At 45.8% G+C, this 9,787-nt stretch overlaps 1 non-coding gene across 1 annotated transcript; it reads right to left on the reverse strand.

Annotated features, from left to right (window-relative positions):
* Positions 1-2,669: 2,669 nt before the first annotated feature.
* Positions 2,670-2,805, reverse strand: LOC112130879 (U4 spliceosomal RNA). The gene has a single exon (XR_002913055.2). It is a non-coding gene; the product is annotated as a U4 spliceosomal RNA (small nuclear RNA).
* Between the last annotated feature and the right edge of the window lie 6,982 nt (positions 2,806-9,787).

Consider the following 9,787-nt stretch of genomic DNA (forward strand, 5'->3'; position numbering starts at 1 on the left):
AAAAATACAAAAATTAGCCGGGCGTGGTGGCGTGATCCTGTAGTGCCAGCTACTCAGGAGGGAGGGTTGTTTGTGCCTGGTAGGTCAAGGCTGTAGTGAGCCATAATTGCACCACTGCACTCCAGCCTGGGTGACAGAGCAAGACCCTATTTCACAAGAAAAAAAAAAAAAAAAAAAAAAAAGCACATGCCACAGTACCTAGGCTCTGAATAAAAGGTAGTAGTAATCATTATTATTGTTCTCGCTGAGATAACTTGGAAAATTAATGTGTTAGTCCATTTTCACACTGCTGTGAAGAACCACTTGAGACTGGGTAATTTATGAAGAAAAGGGGTTTAATTGACTCACAGTTCTGCAGGCTTAACAGGAATCATGGCTTGGAGGCCTCAGGAAACTTAGAATCATGGTGGAAGGTGAAGGGGAAGCAAGGACCCTCTTCGCATGATGGCAGAAGAGAGAGAACAAAGGGAAAAGGGCCACACACTTTTAAAAATCAGATCTCATAAGAATTCACCCACTATCACAAGAACAGCAAGGGGGAATTCCACCCCCATGATCCAATCACCTCCCACCGGGTCCTTCCCCTGACACGTGGGGATGACAATTCAATATGAGATTTGGGGGAGGACACAGCGCCAAACCATATCAACTAATGAGATCGGCATGTGGGTAGGCCCAGTGGGAATTATACTGACAGAATTAAAGCAGTTAATGGTTTCTGTCTGTCCTATCCTTTTACTTGATGACTGCCTTTCTCTGATCTTAGGTGGTTGTTTTTTTGTTTTGTTTTGTTTTGTTTTTGAGACAGAGCCTTGGTCTGTCATCCAGGCTGGAGTGCATGGCGTGATCTCGACTCACTGCAACCTCCGCCTCCTCGGTTCAAGCAATTCTCCTGCATCAGCCTCCCAAGGAGCTGGGATTACAGGAGCCTGCCACCATGCCCGGGTAATTTTTGTATTTTTAGTAGAGACGGGGTTTCACTATGTTGGCTAGGCTGGTCTCGAACTCCTGATCTCGTGATCTGCCCACCTCGGCCTCCCAAAGTGTTGGGATTACAGGCGTGAGCCAACATGCCTGGCCTGATCTTAGGTGGTTCTAAGGGGACCGAAATTTACAATCTTGAAGAACAATGGAGGTACAAGTGAGAACATCAACCAATAGTGCACATAAAAAGCACATGAGGCTGGGCTTGGTGGCTCACACCCATAATCCTAGCACTTTAGGAGGCCAAGGCAGGTGGATCGCTGGAGTCCATCCCCATCCAAATCTCATGTTGGTCTCCTGGACTCCAACAATCCACCTGCCTTGACCTCTCAAAGAATTACAGGCATCAGCCACCAAGCCCAGCTGTGTGTGCTTTTTATGCTATTGTTGATGTTCACACTTGTACCTCTATTGTTCTTCAAGATTGTAACTTTCCTGAGTCACTGTCTACCAGTACAGTGGTGGACAGTGACCTGGGACAGACCAATCATAATAGCCAAACTTTTCATCCAATATGGCTGGTCCTAGGGATAGGTTTGTTACTCAAGAAGGGCCAATCAGAATCCTTCTATGAGATTTGGAATCTCTCAGGAGGCAAGTTAGTATAATAGAGAAAGCATGAGCTTTGGTAACTGGAACTATGGATTCTGGCTTATGGAGCTGGGCAAGTTTGTTTACTTCTTTGAGGATTAACTGAGACAAAATGGAGTACCTGGCACAGAGTAGATATCAGTAAGTGGCTTCTGTTGATAACCTTTATAATAAAAAACACTACTCTAATTAACCTTCCTCACTGTTTCACCCTGCGTGATCAACCTTTGCTCTGTAAAGCTCTTCTAAAAAGCTATAATTGGGAGACCTGCCTTTTAGTGGGGAGGGCCATACTTAATTTTCCATGACCCTTGAGCTTTCCAGAGAGTAAAGAAGGGATGAGAGAGTAAAATCTCAGAATGGAAAGGTCATTGTCCAGTCCATCCACTGATTACAAGGAACTGGGGAATCTTTCATTCAGCTAGAGTTCTAAAGATGGTCTTCAGCCTAGATGCTAGATCACTGCTGCCTCACAGAACTTCCTTCTCTGATGGAAATATTTATATCTGTGCTGTCTACCAGAGTAACCACAAGCTACATGTGACTACTGAGCACTTGGAAAAGGACTAGTGGAACTGAGGCACTGAATTATTTATTTAAATTAATTTAAATTTGCATATTTTTAATATGCAATGGCTATTATGGGGCAATGGCTACCGTATTGAACAGAGCAGCTTCAGATTGGAGCATGGCCTTAGCAGACAGGCACAGAAGTAGATGAGAATAATAGCCAGTGCTTGCTTGGTCAGGAAAGGTTACTACGGCTTAGAAGCAGGTGAGTCTCCAGGTTTAGAGAGGTACTAAAGAAAAGCCATCCGGACAGGCGCAGTGACTCACGCCTGTAATCCCAACACTTTGGGAGGTCAAGGCAGGCCGATTATTTGAGGTCAGGAGTTTGAGACCAGCCTGGTCAACATAGTGAAACCCCATTTCTGCAAAAATACAAAAATTAGCCAGGCATGATGGCACGTGCCTATAATCCCAGCTGCTCAGGAGGCTGAGGCAGGAGAATCACTTGAACCACGAGGTGGAGGTTGCAGTGAGCCGGGTTTGCACCATTGCACTCCAGCCTGGGCAACAAGAGTGTAACTCTGTCTCAAAAAAAAAAAAAATGCCAATGCTGACTATGTTGCAAGTTGTCATGGCGGGGTATTGGGAAAAGTTTTTAATTAGCAATAATTGTGCCTTGGATAAACTTCATTGGCTATGATACTGCCACAGCACAAAACTTCTTGTTTTTTTGTTTGTTTGTTTGTTTTTGTTTTGTTTTGTTTTGAGACAGAGTCTTGCTCTGTTGCCCAGGCTGGAGTGCAGTAGCTCGATCTCGGCTCATTGCAACCTCCACCTCCCGGGTTCAAGCAATTCCCCTGCCTTGGCCTCCCGAATAGCTGGGATTACAGGCACCCACTACCATGCCTGGCTGATTTTTTTGAATTTTTGGTAGAGATGGGGTTTCACCATGTTGGCCAGGCTGGTCTTGAACTCCTGACCTCAGGTGATCCACCCACCTCGGCCTCTCAAAGTGCTAGAATTATAGGCATGAGCCACCATGCCTGGCCCCTTACATCGTTTTTAGTCATTGCAATAGTCTACTGACTACACTCACTATAAATCACATAACCATCCCCAATTTTTGTATTTTTTAGGATGTTTCCAATTTTTTTCAGAGTGACGCTAGGATGGGTGCCACATAACTTCCCCTGCACCCCCCACCGTTTTTGTAAGGCAGAAGGAGCATGAGTTTTGAGGGCAGATAGAGCAGGGTTTAAATCCTCGGCATTCATTAGTTGGTAGCCACATGACCTCTGACAAGATCATTCATTTTTCTTTCCTTCCTTCCTTCCTTCCTTCCTTCCTTCCTTTCTTTTTCTCTCATACTGTCGCCCAGTCTGGATTCCAGTGATATGATCTCGGCTCACTGCAATCTCCTCTTCATAGGTTCAAGCGATTCTCCTGCCTCAGCCTCCTGAGTAATTGGGACTACAGGCACATGCCACCATGCCCAACTGATTTTTATATTTTTAGTAGAGATGGGGTTTTACTATGTTGGCCGGGCTGGTGTGGAACTCCTGACCTCAAGTGATCTGCCTGCTTCAGCCTCCCAAAGTGCTGGGATTACAGGCATAAGCCACCATGCCTGGCCCACAAGATCATTCATTTTCCAGAGCCTCAACTTTTTCATCTATAAAATAGGAATAATACTACCTGCCTTTCCTGGTTGTTATCAGAGCTGGACATTTATAAATTGCCTCTCACACTACCCAGCACCATGGAAATATTTAATGAATTACAACTAACGCTATTATAGTTTTTGTTTTGTTTTGTTTTGTTTAGACACGCTGTCACCCAGGCTGGAGTGCAGTAGCGCCATCACAGCTAAGTGCAGCCTCAAACTCCTGGACTCAAGCAATCCTCCTGCCTCAGCCTCCCCAATGGCTGGGACTGTAGGCATGCCACCATGCCCAGCTGATCTTAAAATTTTTATTTTCTATGGATGGTGTCTCGCTATGTTGCCCAGGTTGGTCTTGAACTCCTAGTGTCAGAGGCATTTGAACAAGAGCAACTCCATCTTGAATAGGGGCTGGGTAAAATAAGGCTGAGACCTACTGGGCTGCGTTCCCAGAAGGTTAGGCATTCTCAGTCACAGGATGAGATAGGAGGTCAGCACAAGACACGGGTCACAAAGACCTTGCTGATAAAACAGGATGTGGTAAAGAAGCCGGCCAAAACCCACCAAAACCAAAATGGTGATGAAAGTGACCTCTTGTTGTCCTCACTGCTCATGATATGCTAATTATAATGCATTAGCATGCTAAAAGACACTCCCACCAGCTCCACGACAGTTTACAAATGCCGTGGCAATGTTCTGAAGTTATCCTTTATGGTCTAAAAAGCGAAGGAACACTCAATTCCTGGAAATCCCCATCCCTTTCCCAGAAAACTCATGAATAATCCACCCCTTGTTTAGCATATAGTCAAGAAATAACTATAAGTACACTCAGTTGGGCAGCACATGCCACTGCTCTGCCTATGGAGTAGCCATTCTTTTATTCTTTTACTTTCTTAATAAAGTTGCTTTCACTTCACTTTATGGACTTGCCCTGAATTCTTTATTGCACAAGATCCAAGAACCCTCTCTTGGGGTCTGGATTGGGACCCCTTTCCAGTAACACTGGCCTCAAGTGACCCTCCTGCCTCAACCTCCCAGTGTTGGGATTATAGGTGTGAGCCACTGCACCTGGCCTACTTTTTTAAAAAAATCGTAATCATTTTTGTCCAGGCGTGGTGGCTCATGCCTGTAATCCTAGCACTTTGGGAGGCCGAGGCGGGCGGATCACGAGGTCAGGAGATCAAGATCATCCTGGGTAACATGGTGAAACCCATCTCTACTAAAAAAAAATACAAAAAAATTAGCCGGGCATGGTGGCGGGCACCGGTAGTCCCAGCTACTCGGGAGGCTGAGGCAGGAGAATGGTGTGAACCCGGGAGGTGGAGCTTGCAGTGAGCCGAGATTGGCCACTGCACTCCAGCCTGGGTGACAGAGCGAGACTCTGTCTCAAAAAAATAATAATCATCATCATCATCACCATCATCATTCTTAGGAAGTTCAATTTCAAGGACCTCTCCGTTTCAAGATTTCCCGATCTGTTTATGCTAACAGGTCTCATGGCTCATCTCTTCTGATTGGATCAGAATCCCCGACAGCTTAGAGGCTGGCAGGCTGAGGGTCCCCAAGGCATGAGAGAAGAGGGGGCTGTGGGGAACTTGGAGGAAGCATCACAGGAAGCCGCAGGTGGGCGGGAGGGGGATTCGTCCTGATCCTACTAACCAAATGCACAGTCTTCCCCTCAAGCTTGCTTCTCCTCTGAGCTCTTTTGCACCCTTGGTGATGGGTGGGGGAGACAGAGAATGGAGAACGACACAATGGTAAGAGAGGATGGGGTGGTGGAGCCGGGGGTTGGAAGAATAAGGAGGCACCCTTGTGTTTTCCCTCCAGAGGTGGCACCCCTGGGGTGGTAGATAAGGCATTGTGTTTGGAATTCAGCCCCATGGGTGTATGTAGCTGGGGTTCTAGTCTCTCCTGAGCTACCCTCGGCAAATTACTATACCCTCCGTTAGTCCTGTTTTCCTTGTCAGTTAAATGGCAAAGCTAATAATAATGTCCACACAGAATTGGGAAGCTCAAATAATAAACAATAGCACTGTCCCCAGGCATGGAGCAAATACTGCTTGCCAGGTTCTGGGCTGAGTAATTCCCACGCATTACTTCATCCGTTCCTCACAACAGGCCCCAAAGGTAGGTGTTATTGTTTCTATTTTACAAGAAGGAACCCAGGACTCGGAGAGGTGAAGGCTCCTTCCCATGCACCTCCCTCCTTTGTAATCTGGAAAGTCCTGGGTAGTTGTAATTTGTAGTTATGAATTTCTGGAGTTCTCAGCTCATTCCCTGGAGATTTGTGCTAGAACGTTCTAGAAGATTGCAGAGTTTATTAGATAAATTGATTTGACAGGTATTTGTTGAACACTTTGCTATGGTCTGAATGTTTTTGTGTCCCTAATATTCATATGTTAAAATCTTCACTTCCAAGGTATTAGGAGGTGGGCATTTGGGGAAGTGATTAGGGCATGAGAGTAGAGACCTCAGGATTGGGATCAGTGTGCTTATGAAAGGGACCACAGGGCACTAGCCAGCCCCTTCCACCATGTGGGGACACAGTGAGAAGTCACCACCTGTGAACCAGGAATAGGGCGTTCACCAGACACCAGATCTGCTGGCGCCATGATCTTGGACTTGCCAGCCTCCGGAACGGTGAGAAGTAATTTTCTGCTGTTTATAAGATGCTCAGTCCATGGTAGTTTGTTGTAACAGCCCAAATAGACCAACACACCTGCTGTGTGCTAGAAGTGGTTCTAGGTGCTTGGGATTCAGCAATGAACATCATAAAGCACCCTCAAAGAGGATACATTTTTGCATGCAAAGACTGAAAGATCAGCAACAAAGAAATACAAAATAAGACAAGGTAAGGGGGGAGTGCAATTTTTTGTCCAATGGTCAGAGAAGTAGGCTGTGCTCACCACTGTGACAAGATGGAAGCTGTGCTCACCACTTGCATTACAGTGTACAGGAATGTAATCTCCATAAGGACAGGGCCCTGGGATCTTGTTTCCCTTACAGCTCCAGTCCCTAGCACAAGTTCTGGTTTCCAGTAGGTGCTCAATAAATATTTGTTGAATGAATGAATGAACAAATAGCCTCAGTCTCAGATCTGCCGGAGAGATGTCCATTTTAGGGTAGGCATGGGATTTTGAATTTACCTCCTTTGAGCTGACATTTATGGAGAAACTTGCGTGCCCCAGGCACTGTGCTAGCCTCCATGGCTGAGTACAGCCCTTCCCTTGAGCATCTTCACTAGAGAAGATAGTGGCGCTTGCAATTTAGTGGTCTAGAAGAGAAGGCAGCAAAGAGAATAAGGGAAGAACAGGAGTTAAGTGCAAAGAGGAAGCGTTTCAGGGTCAGCAAAAATTCGGCAAGTGTATTGCCTGACATTTTTTTTCTTGATGCAAAAAGTAGCTAGTTCTGCTTTTTGGACTGGGGCTCGCTGAGTCAGGGGTTCAAAGAGAATAGCATGAGGATAAGAGCAGTAAATGTCATCTGCAGCAGATGGTGATACCCCAGAGACAGACCGTGGCCTTGAAGATGCTTCCCTCCACCGACTCTGGCCCAAGAATCAAGGTCAAGGGCAGGCGACCAAGCTCAGCTCCCTGGGGTCCCGACCCCAGCCTCTCAACTGGGCCAACCTTTCCCAAGAACATCACCCTTGTTCCACCCACTTGGACTCCACACCAGGCTCAGTGGAGTCTCAAAGTCCAAGGGTGTGAGAAGAATAATTCCAGCATCTGTTATTAACCATCATTTCTATTTTTTTGGCTTCACTTTCTCTTTGGCCATGAGAACACTGGGTCAGTGCTTCTTTGAGCACAAAACGACTGATGTGCCAGGTCTTTGTTCAGCCTCACAAAAGAAGGGGATGATTATTACAAGAACAGATTTTGCATTCCATATTTACCCCAGATGACATTGTCTTGATCCCTAAAATAACTCCAGATCGCCTGGGTGGAACTTGCTTGTTCCTTTTCATCTTGCTATTTTGCAATTGTTTATGGAGAACATCACCATAGTGATATTATCAGAGCAGGGCAGAATGAAACTCCAAACTCTGGGTTGTTATTGGTTTTTCCTCTGTACCTCGGAACATGACTTTTTCACCTCAAACCTTCTCTATTATTTCATATAAGCATTACAGTTCTCAGTTCCAACTCAGCCAGCATCACTTTCTGACTCATCCCCAGCAGTTAAAACCACAGAGGTGGTCCACACTGGGATGAGGGATGGAAGTGCTTGAGTTGAGTTTCCAAATTGGAAACTATATTTACCAGAAATCCTCTTTCCTTCAGATAAGACTGGAGTCAAAGTACTAGAGTGTTGAAAGAGGCACTAAATAAACTAAGAATCTAAAGGACCTTTAGTGTTTGGGCCAAGGAACATGGTGATAGAGTTCAGCAAATAAACACAGCTGGCGTAGGGTGAGCCTTTAGCAAACACTTATCTTCTTGATTTTTTTTTTTTGGTCATAATTGTCAACTTGGCCCAAAGCCTTTTATTATAGCATTCTCATACACTGCTGCCAGGGGTGTGTATTCGTACAACTTTCTAATGAAATTTGGCAATGAATAGCAAAAGCCTTGACAATGTAGCTCTTCCTTAGATGCAAAATTCTACTTGTGGGTGCTAAAAAAATAATTAGGGATATGAGCAGAAGGATACATACAAAGATGTTTATTGCTAATGATGGTGAAAAATTGGAAACAACCAAACTGTACAACATTAGGGGGTTACTTTTAAAAAATCAAAATCCAGGCCTGGCGCAGTGGCTCATGCCTATAATCCCAGCACTTTGGGAGGCTGAGGTGGGAGGAGCACTTGAACCTAGCAGTTTGAGACCAGCCTAGGCAACACAGTGGGACGCTGTCTCTACAAACAATTTTTAAAAAGTAAAACAACAAAAAAAATCATGACCCCCACTCCATGCAATGGATACTGAGTCACTATTAAAAATTATGCCGGTTGGGCGTGGTGGCTTATGCCTGTAATCCCAGCACTTTTGGAGGCCAAGGCGGGCAGATCACTTGAGATCAGGAGTTCAAGACTAGCCTGGCCTACATGGTGAAACTCTGTCTCTACTAAAAATACAAAAATTAGCCAGGTGCAGGGGTGGGCATCTGTAATCCCAGCTACTTGGGGGGCTGCAGCAGGGGAATCGCTTGAACCCAGGAGGCAGAGGTTGCAAAGAGCCGAGATCATACCACTGCACTCCCGCCTGGGTGATAAAGCGAGACTCCATCTCAAGAAAAAAAAAGACCAGGCGCGGTGGCTCATGCCTGCAATCCCAGCACTTTGGGAGGCCGAGACGGGCAGATCGTAAGGTCAGGAGTTTGAGACCAGCCTGGCCAATATGGTGAAACCCTGTCTCTACTAAAAATACAAAAATTAGCTGGGTGTGGTGGTGGGCGCCTGTAGTCCTAACTACTTGGGAGGCTAAGCCAGGAGAATTGCTTGAACCCGGGAGGTAGAGGTTGCAGTGAGCCAAGATGGTGCCACTGCACTCCAACCTGGTGACAATAAAAAAGATTAGGAGGATAAATTCAAAAAGATGAAAGTATTTCTTGGGAATTTTCTTTTTTGGCGCTTTTGTTTATAATTTTTCTACAATGAGCATGTATTTCTTTTCTTTTTTTTTGAAACGGAATCTTGCTCTATCACCTAGGCTGGAGTACAGTGGTGAGATCTTGGCTCACTGCAACCTCTGCCTCCTGAGTTCAAGCGATTTTCCCATCTCAGCCTCCTGAGTAGCTGGAATTACAGGTGCACACCACCACACCTGGCTAATTTTTGTATTTTTAGTAGAGATAGGGTTTCCCCATGTTGGCCGAGCTGGTCTTGATCTCCTGACCTCAGGTGATCACCTGCCTGCCTCAGCCTCCCAAAGTACTGAGATTACAGGCATGAGCCACCGTGCCCAGCATTTTTTTTTTTTTTGAGACCGAGTTTCCCTCTGTTGCCCAGGCTGGAGCACAGGGCGCGATCTCAGCTCACTACAACCTCTGCCTCCTGGCTTCAAGCAATTCTCTGCCTCTGCTTCCTGAGTAGCTG

The sequence above is a fragment of the Pongo abelii genome, chromosome 1 (genome assembly GCF_028885655.2).
Source record: "Pongo abelii isolate AG06213 chromosome 1, NHGRI_mPonAbe1-v2.0_pri, whole genome shotgun sequence".
In the NCBI taxonomy this organism is placed as follows: Eukaryota; Metazoa; Chordata; class Mammalia; order Primates; family Hominidae; genus Pongo; species Pongo abelii.